This window comes from Macadamia integrifolia, chromosome 13 (assembly GCF_013358625.1).
Source record: "Macadamia integrifolia cultivar HAES 741 chromosome 13, SCU_Mint_v3, whole genome shotgun sequence".
Classification (NCBI taxonomy): domain Eukaryota; kingdom Viridiplantae; phylum Streptophyta; class Magnoliopsida; order Proteales; family Proteaceae; genus Macadamia; species Macadamia integrifolia.
Window position 1 is genome coordinate 16,393,617 of NC_056569.1, and position 13,632 is coordinate 16,407,248.

A 13,632-nucleotide genomic window follows, 5' to 3' on the forward strand; every position below is an offset into this window, starting at 1 on the left:
AATGGAATTGATCTGAGATCTACAAAAACGATAATTAAAATGAATTGGAATCGGCCCATTCCTTGATTTTATAACGAAAATGAATCACCAGGAATCATATTGGTGTCAGCCGACTCCAATCCACATCGGCCGATTTACCGATTCAATTTTCAATTTAAAAACCATGGGCTAGACCCTATTCTATAGATTTAGGTACAAACGTCTTAGTTTGATAAGTAAATGGAGAAGCCAAAACATCCCTTTAAAGAAATCTAAGAAACCAATTTACCATTGCACATCATGTTCAAAAATATTTGAGACTCCACCCTCAAGAGTCAAGACTACTTATTGGTCTTGTTTTTTATTTATTTATCTTTTGATAAGAAGAAAAATTTATTAAAAGCATAAAAAATAGAGTATGTACATCACGATAGGAGACGGGGGGAAGGGAAAGAGATTCTCCTTGTGAGAATCCAAAAAGCTTGTATTTTTAAGAAGTTAATTACATCTTCATCAGGGGAATTAAGATGAAATTTAAGCTTTGGTGAAAAATGTTGGATATCCAAAAAGAAGGGAATTTCATGTAAAGGCCATTGATAATTCCTATGGTTAGTCAACAAAAAATGGATAGCCTCTAAGTCAGTCAAAATATTCCCACATATCCAGCTATCCATCCTCCTTCACGTGTCTTACTTCCATGAGGAGTCCCCAAGTGTATGCTTCATCAATATTTCCTGTCATCATATAATCAGCTTTAAATAAACAAATATTGTTTTTATTGATTATGCAATAAACCCAAGTAGAGATTGTTTTAAATTGATCTTGACACTCACACAAATTTTAGTAGATGGGGTCCAAGTAAGGAGATAAGAGGGATGGGGTGTCTCTCGGTTTGAAATCATCTGGTTGTGATTATCGAAAATTCTAGAATGAACAATCCATTGATTCACCGAATGAAAGATCATACTGGGTTTAGGTTTATCTTGTTTAAAAATCACAACATTCCTATGGTTCCATATATAATAAAAAAATATATAAAAAAAATTTAGATAAACTTTCAAGTGGAACATTCTGAAACAAATACAAGACCGCCTTATCAGTTGTTTCGTTTGTTCAATTTATTATTATTATTATTTTTTTCTTTTTTCTTTTTTCGGTAGTGGATCAGCACGTTACTCACATACCTTGTTATCTACAAGACCCCACCAACTAGAGACGCAAGACAATTCATCAAATAATGGGTTGGAGAACAAAGAGGGAGGGGAGAGAGAATGTGATAGGGTTATACATCCTAACAACATGTACATCCTTTTCTTATATTTTCTCTGAACTTGTTTAACTAGGTTTTAACATAAGTAGGCTTTTTTACCCAAAAACAAAAACATAAGTAGGTTTTAATAGATTGGAATGCTACCAATTAAAACATTAACCACAAGTTAAACTTTCAAGTAAAGATTTCATTATTAGGGTCAAATCTTGTTATTTCATATGTATTTTCGAAAAATATGCTAAACAATGACCTCCCTTGAGAATGACATAATGGTAAATTACTTTTAAATAATTTTAAGGGAGAAAGGCAAGTATGCTAGTGATATGTAATGGAATTAGGAATGCTAGAAAATGTGGATCGTACGATTAGGGTAATTGAATCGTTGCCCTTCATTTTTGAAACGATGCACAATACTTATAAAACTTTATTGTACATACTAAGACCTTATACAAACTCTGAACCTGACATGGCAGCTTTACACTTTCTCTCTCTCTCTCTCTCTCTATATGAAGCTAATTCTGATTTTTATTTTACTTTGTTAATTATAAAATGGCAGACCTGGGGGAGTCATCATCAAATATGCCATTGGGGTCCTCTACGCCTTTGAACTTCATATCATCATCATCAACATCATCACCGATAGGAGGTTCTTCAAGGCTTGGCTTAGGGGCTTCTTCCACACCTGCGGCTATTGGCAACTCATCATCCAACTTATTTATGTGCCATTCTGTAGTTCTCAAAACTACCTTTCCTCTCTCAATCTATCATGCTACAACCTAGACCTTCTTCGACAATGGTTGTTCAATCTCGGACAACAGTGTAGGGTCTTCATTGGTAGCCATCACAGGATGTTGATCAACACCGTTTAGAAGGTCAACCTTCTTTGACCATCATTGTTCAGTCTCGAACGACAGCGTCGCTTAATCATCTTCCACTCATGCCCAAGATCTTCAGGGACCCACCAGTCCTCTGCTGGAAATTCTACAGTGGGTCCCAACTTTAACTCCTCAACCCAAAAACCTGCATGATCATCTAAAAATGGTGTGCACTTGGGATATGCTCACTAGCCCATCTAACAGTGCGTAACCTTTGCATCCACATCTAGTATTGATGCTAGGTAGCCCTAACATCCGCCTTCCAATAATTTCATAGCCTGAAGGGCAGAGACAAGGGCCTTTCTAGGTTGTTTTGCCCTATCAGCTCAGTATATTAGCTCTTCTCCTTCATCATCCATCACCTTAACTAGTTTCTTGGCACACATCACATTTACTCGATCAGTCGATAGCCAATCCATGCCCAGAATGGCTTCAAAATTTTGCATGTTGAATTTGATAAGCTGGGCATCCAACTTCCTTCCACTAATCTCAATTGAACACTACCCACAAACTTCCTTCAAGTGTTTCATCATGCCTGTAGGCGTGTTAACAATTAACTTGCATTATAAAGCCTTGGATGGCACATCAAGCTTCCTAGAAAATCTCTTAGACACAAATGAATGTGAAGCTCTGGAGTCAAATAGGACTTACACTGGTATACCTGATTTAGATAAGATATCTGCTACTACTTCTGTGCTGGCCTCAACCTCCTCAGCTGAAAAGGCATACATCCTTCCCTGAGGCTAGTTACTCTGGGTCAATGTAGGTCTATAAAGAGGGGGCTGATTTGGTGGTGCAGCTGATTTGTACTGGAAATCCTTAGCGAAATGCCCGTATGAGTGATAGTTATCACATCAATTCTGGGATACCTGAACTAGAGTGGTGGCTCTCTGCACTGATCCTGGTACAGTCGGAGGACGAGGTGGTCTCGGGGCCATAGGCACTATACTAGTGTTTGACCAAAAAGATGTAGTGCCTGGCCCACTAGTTGGTAGGGAAAGATAACCCGATAGCCTATAGGGTTTCCTGTAAGAGGGACCATAACTATATGACATATGGAAGTTCTTGCTCGGGCCACTCGAATCGGCAAATGGGTTTGCCCTCTTCCAAAGTCTTAGGGTAAACGATGGCTCTCCCTTCTATTTGTCCTCCATTGCTTTGGCTTTTTGCACAATCTGACCATAATCTGTTAGATCCAAGGACTTTAGCACTGTACCAATGGATATCTTCAATCCCTTCAGAAACTTCTTAGCTTTTTCCTCAGCTGTCTTCATATAGCGAGGAGAAAAATAGAACAATCTCTCAAATTGTTGTTAATAATCTAGAACAGTCTTGCTTCCTTGGGTTAATGCCATAAATTTCACTTCCTTGCGGTCTCTGAAGCTTCGAGGATAGTAATTTGACATGAACAATTCCTTGAATTGCTCCCAAGTAGGTTCTGGGTGAGTTTCCATCGAAATAGGCTTAGAAGCTTTCCACCATGAATCAGCTTCATTTTTAAGTTGCAATCTTGCACAGATGAGCTTTTGTGCCTCTATATAATCTACAATCTCAAATATCTTCTCCAGCTCTTGGATCCATCAATCCGGCTCCATCCATCTCGGTGAAGATGGGCGGTATGTATTTCTTAAAAGACTCAACCACCTTTGCCGTACTAGTAGCAGGTGGGTAATAAGGTGGATAGGCCTGATAGTATGGGTAAGGTGGAGGCATCATGAATGGAGGAATGCCGAAATGGTGGAACCAGTGGGGTACCTCCTGGTTGATCTTGTGGTGTAACCCCAGGTGGTGTTCCTCCCGATTGTACCCCAACACCTGACCCCACGAGAGGGTCTTATGGAATAACCACTCTAGGATGCTGACCTGACTAAGTAGGGTTCAGATACTGTTGCATAGGACTCATAAAAGTTTGTTGTTGTTGGAGCAACTACTACTGAATTTCCTCTTGAGACTATTAAATGAGTGTCGCAACATCATTTGGAGTGATGACAGGTGGGGGACCCAGAATCTCATTCGCAGGTGGGTTACCTTGAACTTCTTCCTATCTAGGGTTCACTTGGGGTGGTGGGTGTGAGGATTGCCCCACGGATCAAGGTCCACGGGGATTTGGTGGTTGTCCAATGGGACGGGGACCACGAGGGGTACCTCGAGCATTGCTATCGGATCTAGTGCATACCATGGTGTTCTATACCTGAATTATATAAATTAAGCATTGATTAAGTGCCACAGCATTCACATATATGCACATATTCAATTGCACTTTATGTCATAGATCACATTATCACATCACACGACATGGTCTTACGCACCCATATTTAACCACTAAGACATAGACCAGCCACATGACAAAGTCTAACTACACGGTGAAACACTCATAATTACACTAATTTGGGGTCTGCTAGGAATGAGATACGCAAAAACCCAAACACAGGGTGAATCTAGGCTTTGAAATCCAGATCGATGTGCAAGGAGTGACGAGCCAAGCCGGGTTGGGGCCAGCGGTCGCGATCGAGTGGCCTTAAAAAGGGTTTTAAACCCCCATTTTGCTTGTAACTCTACATTTCTTCATCCCCTTTCAACTCAAAGCGATTCAAGGCACCCACCTGAACCTTTAACTCGTGATTCTGCTCAACGATTCTTGGATTTTAGAAGATCAATCATCCTCCCATTCACAAGTATGTTCTCTTTCCCCATTTCTCTTTGAGAACTGTGTTTTCGGTGTTCTTTTGCAAGAGAAATCTTAGAATCTCGATATTTACTTCATCCTTCAGTAGAATGTTTGTTCTTCGACAATTTTATGACTTATTTGTGATTTCTATTACTTGTTGGCCTTGCTTGACCGATTTATAGAGAGAGGACCTCAATTTTACCGTAACTTCTCTGTTTTGGGGGTTTCCTCTCCATTTCTCTTCTTTCTTATAAATTGATGGCTCAAATGAGACTCTACACTCTCAATGCACACACACATTAGTAGAAAAGTCGTTTCCATTCATATGTGTATAGGTTTCACCTCTTTTGATATGAGATTACTCTCTTTTGGGTTGAAATTCCTTGAAAATTGGGGTGTTCCTCATTTCTTCTCTTGTTCTTGCAACTCCATGTGGTAAATGAATTTTATTTACCCATTTTTATAGTGCATTGATGTGGTTCTCTATCATTTGTATGTATGATTCAATTTCCATGCCTTCACAAGAAAGTTTTACCCCCTTTGGGCTGAACTTCTCATCAATTTTGGGGTTTTTATAGTTTGACCTCAATTACCCCAATTAATATAATTTTGTGAGGTTTTCATACTCCTTCACTTGCTATCTTCAATTTCCATCGTTGCTTTATATATTTATGTATATATATATATATATATATATTTTTTTTTTTGTCCTGATTTTACCCATTCTAAGAGGTCTCTCATATCTCTTTCTCATGGGTTGGTTTGATAATACTAAGATATCACATCCTCACTCAATTGCACATTTTATGCCTTCATTGATCCATTTCATCTTCAAAACCAATCATTATACAATGTGTCTCTGATCCATGATTCTATCATGTTCCTCATCATTGCATCAAATATAATCGTCTTCATCCTTTTTTTTTTGTTTTTTGCACTTGGTCAATAGAAACTTTATTTGGGGGTTTTCATTGGTTTTCCTTCTTTTAATGCTACAGCCACCCCCTTTTTATAATGTTTCATATCATGTTCACCTTGATATATACACCATGATTTTCATGATAGATCATTGCTACGCTATCATATCCATACTTATGGTGATATTTGCGTAGTCTAAACTTTATTCTTTTGGTTATCTATGTTCGTTTAAATCTTGTCCCATTATTTATGTGTTTCCTTTGAAAATTTCTAGGATGTCATCTCGAAAGGGTAAGGAAGCCGCTTCATCCTCTAGAAGGCACAAAGCTATGACCTCAAAGAGGAAGAGTGCGGGGTCGAGTTCCTCTACCCAACTCGTACAGCATAGGAGAGAAGCTCCCATAGACCCTGAAGATTATGATGAGGGTCTTTTCCACAATATAGAGGCAACTGTTGCTTGTCCAATCTTCTCTAGATGGCCCATCCTAATGGAGAAGTTAGTAGTTGTAGAGGACTTTCACAGGTTTCAGTTGATTCAGAAATTTAGAGCATTGGGTTGGAAAGCAATGATCGATTTCAGCCAACTGTGCTAGAAGGATTTAGTCTGCAAGTTCCACTGTAACTTGGAGGTGTCATATGAGATTGGGGTATACTCCCTTACTAGCATGGTAAAGGGAGTAAACATTCTGTTAACTGTGGATTTGTTGACTGGGATATTGGGCATTTCTGCAGAGGGTACCCACTTCTACAGTGCCCTGAGGATAAAGGCTGTGGGCCCAGATTTGAGTCAGGAGGTGCAGGAGGATATTTATGAGGCCATCAGTGGCCAGAGAGTGCATCCCTTGTCTGAGACATCCTACACTCCAGATGCTCGTGTATTTGCACATGTGGTTCAGTTCAATCTGCTCCCTATAGCGGGTCACAGAAACCAAGTCAACTTCATGGCTACCTGCCTGGCTTACTGTATCCACATGGCCTTGGAGGAGGGTGTCTCACGTCTATGCCTCCTATATATCATGTTGAAGACTATGGAATACCATACAGCTCATCTTAAAGGCGTAGGATTCTTATATGGTAGGTCACTCACTAAAGTCTTTGAGTACTTTCAGGTGGACTTGAGGGACGAGGAATGAAAGTCTCTAGTGGACAGGTTCACTAGGGAGAACTTATGAAGGATGGGCTTGTAAAGTTATATAAGTGAACCTCAGGGGGCAAGAGGCCAAGGAGCAGAGGGTATGGAAGGTGGGAGTGACTGTGAGGAGGATGAGGACTACATCCCTCATCATGATGAGGAGGACATGGAGATTGAGGAGTATGTTCCTCAATTTGATGAGGAGAACATTCACGATGAGGAGATCCTTGAGGAGGAGCCTCTTGAGACTAGGGCCGCACAACCACACTTCAGAGCTCCACCATCTTCAGGTGGGGCATTTGATTTTCAGAGTATGATGGATAGCATAAGAGCCCTAAAAGATGGGCAAGATCAGATTCTGAGACGTTTGGATGAGAGTGCCACAAGAGAGAGAGCACTTCAAGACAGGCAGGCAGAGATCCTAAAGAGGGTGGAGGAGAGTGCAGCACGTGAGTTGGTGATGCATCATAGGTTTGGGAAGCTGGAGGCTAACTTCCAAGCCTTAATTGAGGACTTGGATAAGGTCTCCAATGGAATTGCAGGTGATTTTTTCCATGTAAAAAAGGAGGTTACATTAAATAATGATAGATTTGACTATTATGATTGACACCTCTACATCGACTCGAGCCCTAAAGGTGGAGAGACATTCACTGTTGATGATGATAATTAATAGAGTAGCGGACTTGCATATTCTGACCTTCCCTTTCTTTTCTAACTTATCCTCTGCTTTTCTTTATTTATTTATGTGGTGATTATGTGTTTATGGTGGATTGTTAGTTTGATACTTTCCTATGGTTTGGACTTGGTGATGTGTTTAGGATGATGTTTGTTATCTTTTGGATAGTTTGGTTTGTTTTGATTATCCTTTTATGGTTTGGTGGTTCAATGTCGATCACCCTTCTTTTTGTTTCTTATCTTCATAAATTTATGATCTATCAGGTGGTAAATTTTGAAAAAAAAAAAATGTATTCTACTTATAGCACTGTTTACTGCCAAAATTTTGTTAGAATTAGCAATCAATAGTTTATGGAATCAGCCAATTGGCCATTTGTTATTCTGATTAGGCTCTACTCTCATGCATGCAATAGAATAAAAGATTTTTCATCTTATTACAGGTTTTAATTCCTTATAGCTTTTATATTTACCCAACCCGGGTCTTATTATAAAATTCTATAAGGATCTAACTTTCATGCTGTGAGTGGGTAGAGCATCGCACTCTAATACCATCGTTGTCACACCCCATTCTCACAGAATCAGACCGGTGACTGAGTTAACTCCTATTAACCCAAAACCTGTCAGGATCATCTGATGCAGTAACCACAACATAACATACACTCAACTAAAGAAAGTAAAATTTGTATTTCAATGGAAGTCTTGTGTGTACATACTTGTAAATATCCCAATACTCTTGATACTCAAATTATATTACATAGTACATTTACATGTGGGTTGTAGGTGTGATATATACATAAGAAATATAATTTAAATATCCATAGCACAAAAGGGGTGACATGACAAAGAATCAAAAAGAATCTCGAGTCGGGTATCACTGTTTCTGTCCTACAACACAGCTCTCGTACGGACACTCAGCACCGTGCCCAAGATCTTCAAGGACCCACCAATCCTCTGTTGAAAATCCTACAGTGAGTCATGATTCTAGCTTCTCAGCCAAAAAACCTACAAGATCATCTAAAAATAGTGTACACGTGGGATGAGCTTACTAGCCCAGTAAGTGAAAAGAAAGACCAAGCAAGCATTCGCAATACAAATGAACATATATGCAAACAATGTCCATTTTTATTATCCTAAATCACCTAAGCAATATTTCTAAGTCAGAGTTTATGTGCTACTCACAACCACACTACACGTATGCCCCGGGTACATGGCGCAAACCCCATCCTGCTATACTCCCATAGGGTTATGGAAGAAGACCAGCCATGGGTACCCGAAAAAATAAATTGTTGTTCCTCAACGACATTAAACTAAATGACATTAAAGTTAATTGGGCTTTGCCCTGCATTAAAGTAAATTGGACCTTGCCCTGTACTAAAGTAAATGACATTAAAGTAAATGCAGTACGATTGGCCCTCTGATTGTATCATCAAAGTTTCCGACTGTCCTAGTGATCATTCAGGCGTACTTATAACTGTCACTGTTGATACACAACCTCAGGCTTCCCCCCAATGATATATCTAACACCTAAACCCTTACTGGGAAGGGTCGTAGCACATGAAAATGTCATTCCTAACTGCATACTTCTATATGAGATAGTACGACTGCATAGTACCACCGCGTCCTATCCCACGGGCTACCAATGCATTCATTTCCAAGTCGACTATGGCATCTAATCTAGTAATACAACATGTTCAATAATTGAAACCATTCATCTCATAATTCATAGAAAGAAATATGCATTTAATAATTAAAGTTACATCATAATAAATCATAAATGAATTTCTTAATGCATAAGACAATGCATGCAAATGACATTCGTGAATGGCTAATCTACACACAGCAATAAAGTGATGACATGGCTAGTCTACAATAATACTGAAATGATGTAAAAATACTTCAAAAATAAATTCAACGTACTCCTCCCACTTACCTAGATATGTATAATGTTCGCCCTTAGTACGAGGGAGATCCGATGTGCGGTTACGCAACGTTCTAGCAAAACCTATCATAAAAAGGTTGAGTTTAATATATCTCTACTTTAGGATAACCAACGAAGTATGATGATCTTAACGCGTTTAAAATCACTATAGGAGGTTACCCAACAAATTTGGGCGCTATCGGAGCCCGATAGGCCTCACTGGTAAGTCAACCAGCAGGCCAGTAGCCTTCTGATCACGGCCACTGGTTTGGCCAGGGGATCTGCCAAGACTGGTAAGCCAGGTCACTGATCAGTCCTTCCCCACTGGTCGGGCCAGAAACCCAACTAGGATAGGCGGGCTTAGGATTTGTGGGTCCAATCACTTTCCAGGGCACCCACAAGTCAATCGGGATTCTGCTGTTCACTTCCATTCTTCATCCCTCCTTGGAGAAACCACAAGGGATCGATTCGGCCATATTTTCCACACATCTGAGGTCCCATATTATGATTCTAACCTAGATCTAGGGTGGACTCAAAGTTTTAAGCACACATCTTTCCTCTTTTCCAAAAAACACCTTCAAAACTCCAAATCTCTTCTTCAACTCAAGAAATCATCAAATGCCCTTCAAATCTTACGATTTCTTCATTTAAAACCTTCAAAATCAACATGTAGATCTTCCATTAAACCTTAGATTCATCTTTTCAAGCGGGATTAACAAGATCTAAAGGATTTCTACCTGAATCTTAGGGTTTCACTTAGGGTTTCCTGAGGGTTTAAGAAATATAGCCTTCACTCACCTCAAATCATAGATCTCAAGATGAGGATCACTTTTCCGGTGCCAAAATGGAAAGATCTAACCTCAGCGTCGCACCATGAACATTTCTTCTTCTTTTTCTTCCTTTTCCTTCCTTCTTCTCTCTCTCTCTCTCTCTCTTCTTTACTCTTCTCACCCACCTTCTAAAGCATTAAATGATGAAAAAGAAAGTCATAATGCTATTTATTCTTGGGTAAAATATATAATGACTAGATTGGTAGGTAACACTAGTGGGTCTAACCCACCTATGACCACCAACCAGTCGACTGAAACTTAGCCAAATAAATGTGATGTCGATGGGACTCGGCTCTCGACACTTATTTCACTCCCAGTAGATGATTTAAAATATGTACTCATTATAAAATATGGCTACATACCTTTATTGTCTATACATGGCCTTGTGATGCATGCAAGTGTACGGCTTGGGCACACAGACTTCACTGGGCACTGGTTCAGACTCACTTGGCCAACCCGAGTTTAGAGTCACCCTTGCTATCATGGTCCATAGGGTACCCATCTCAATTGGTTCGGGTTCAGATCCTACATGACCAAACCGAACCAACCGAGTAAATAAACCGAGTTTAGAAAGTGGGGTCTCACAGTCACCCCAATAGATATCAATAATGTCCTATTAAAGAGGAGAAGAAAATCGAAGTTACTATGCTAGAAAGGTGCTTTTGGATGTTGAGACAAAGTTTAAAAAGATAGAAAAGATAATAGTCAAAGAGTTGGGACCTTTTCTGTTAGCGAGAATCAACAAAATAGGAGTCGGGACACCATTAGGTGGAAGAATGTCGTGACTTTGGCCCTCATGCGCTATCCTCGGAGGAATTTGAACTTTCCCTTGGTCTCCTCCTCTCGTCGGAATAGAATCTTGCTTCTACTTTTTATTCTTTTCCACCAACGTTAAAGAAATGTTGGTTGCATCCTTGGCAACCTCTAGTTTCTTTCCTCTACTTATCCTCAGTCTCCCTAAGAGGGCTTCCGAACAAATCACAACTGTGATCACCGTAACTCAAATCCACTAAAAGAGAAACAAAAATTGTTAGATCAGTAGCCGACAAATGAGGAGAAAGAGACCCGAATCCTGATATCGATGCTCACTGGGGCTAAGTCTACACGTAATCAAGACCTCCTCATCCCCTAGCCCTCTGAGCAAACAACATTAGGATCTATTTTAAGCCTATTTAAAGTCTTGTCATCCTCCTCATCAAGGTCAAGCTTATTGTTATAAGTCCTCATATCAGGGACCGACCATGTGGTCTTCAACCTGAAAGGTTGGGCGTCTTTCACCCATTAAAAATTTTCCTTCCACCAATAGATGGAGGAAGGCACCATATCCAAAAGCTAAATTCCAGAGGTTCAGCAAAGCAAATAGAACCATCCAAGTAAGGATGAATATATATTCAAGGTAAAGCAGTTGATAAACATAGACACAGAGGTGGATCGCTCCAACCTATAACAATGAATGATTTGGCTCAGCATTCATATAGAGGCAAACCGCCCCCCTACACTCCTCGTAAGCCCTCTCACCCTCTACAGGAACCCTAAGGTCGCAAAATAGGTATTTTATAATGATTTCTGAGGTAACGAAAGTCCTCAATGCTGAGGACAAAGCTACTTCACTGACTCCTTTTCCTAGAAGTGGGATCGGCCCTAGGGTTCACTTTACCTTTGCCCTTTGTTTGGTGGCAGGCTTTCTGGTAGGGGGTTTAGTGGGTTTAACGACCTTAGTGGCTTGAGGAACTGGACTAGCAACCTCAGAAACACCATCAGAAGATGAAGAAGAACTAGAAGAAGACATTATAAAGAGGAAAAGAAAACTTACTAGCACAAAGTTGATGGAGAAGACCTAGCAAAGATATCGAAGTGGCCCCCTGCGAATGAAATGTGAAAAAATACTATTCAAAAGGAGGAGCCAAAGAGGCGGCTCGTAGAGATATCAAAGAAGACAGTAGAGTTGCAGAGTTGCAAAGCACCATTGATGGAATCTCTTAGAGAAGGAGATAAATGAAGGGTAATAATATTTTTCTTGATATTTATACCAATCAAGAAGCACAGATCGATGGTCTATTCTGTTGAAGATAATGAAAGCAATGAAGTGACTTATTGATCCATTAAAGAACTGGCACACCCTCCAACAGAGACATGTATACATAAAGGCGGACGAGAATGGAATCTTCATTTGGTCCAGTTGTAATTGGTCTTCTCCCCTTGCGATATGATGTTTTGATACACAAGAAGCACAAGATTAATGACACCATCAAAGGATATTTAATGAATTAAAGTGCCTCATGTGCCTATCTTGAAATCATGTAAAGAGACAAGTCATATAGGTGAAGCAGGAGAAAAGTTGATAAGTCTGACCACCGACCACACATCGAGTGTCTCGACCACCAAGGAAGATATCAACACCAACCATACTTTTCAACACCGAGGAATAAGCTAACAACTGTTTGAATTGCCAAGCAAACTATTAAGTAGGGGTGAAACAAGGTCAGGTTGGGATGGGTTTCTAAAACCCTAACCCAACCCTAGGTCCCTAAAACTTAACTTAACCCAGTCCTAACCCAACCCTGTCGGGTTCGTGCTCTGCCCCAACCCTATAGGGCTTAGGGTTGGGCCAGGTTGGGTAGGATTGACCCTAGTTGGTCTTCTTAGTGGAATCACATTTCAATAGAACAGGGTGCAATAACATTATGGGATGAGTTAAATTTGGCCACAATGGAAGTCCAGGTTGAGAATTGTCGCCAAATCCTTAAATGGCCCAAAGCCCAACCCAAATTATTAGGCAGGTGAAGGTGTTTCCTATCTATATGTGGAATGTTCCAGTATATATATATATATATATATGTACAAAAAATAAAAAATAAAGAAGCTCTTCATTTTCAATTCTAAATTTCAATAATTCCATTTATTACAATAGAGAACTCAAAAGTGAATGCAACTTCCAATGTAAGAGAGAAACAAGAATTGTTCTTTAGTCGAAAGTTTAAGAAATTAAAGTCCAATGTTCCATGCCATCAAGAAGACCCCATAGCCAACCATGAAACCAGATGGTCCAAATTTGTATCCATATAATGACCAATCAAAAGTAAAAGAAAAAGAAAAAATAAATAAATAATATAGAAAAATAGTATATAACCAAAGCAAATGGAGAATTAAAAATTCTCATACAAATTAACAATAACAACACAAAAACAACAAAGGTCTCTCTCTCTTGATACCTGATAAATAGGGAGCAAGGGTTTAAAAATACATCATGTAGTGTATACTAGGGTGAGAAAACATTATTAGTTAAACATAATAATAATCATGGTTAGACTCAGGGTGGGTTAGGGTCGGGTTGGGTTTTCTATGCCTCAACCCAGGCCCAGCCCAA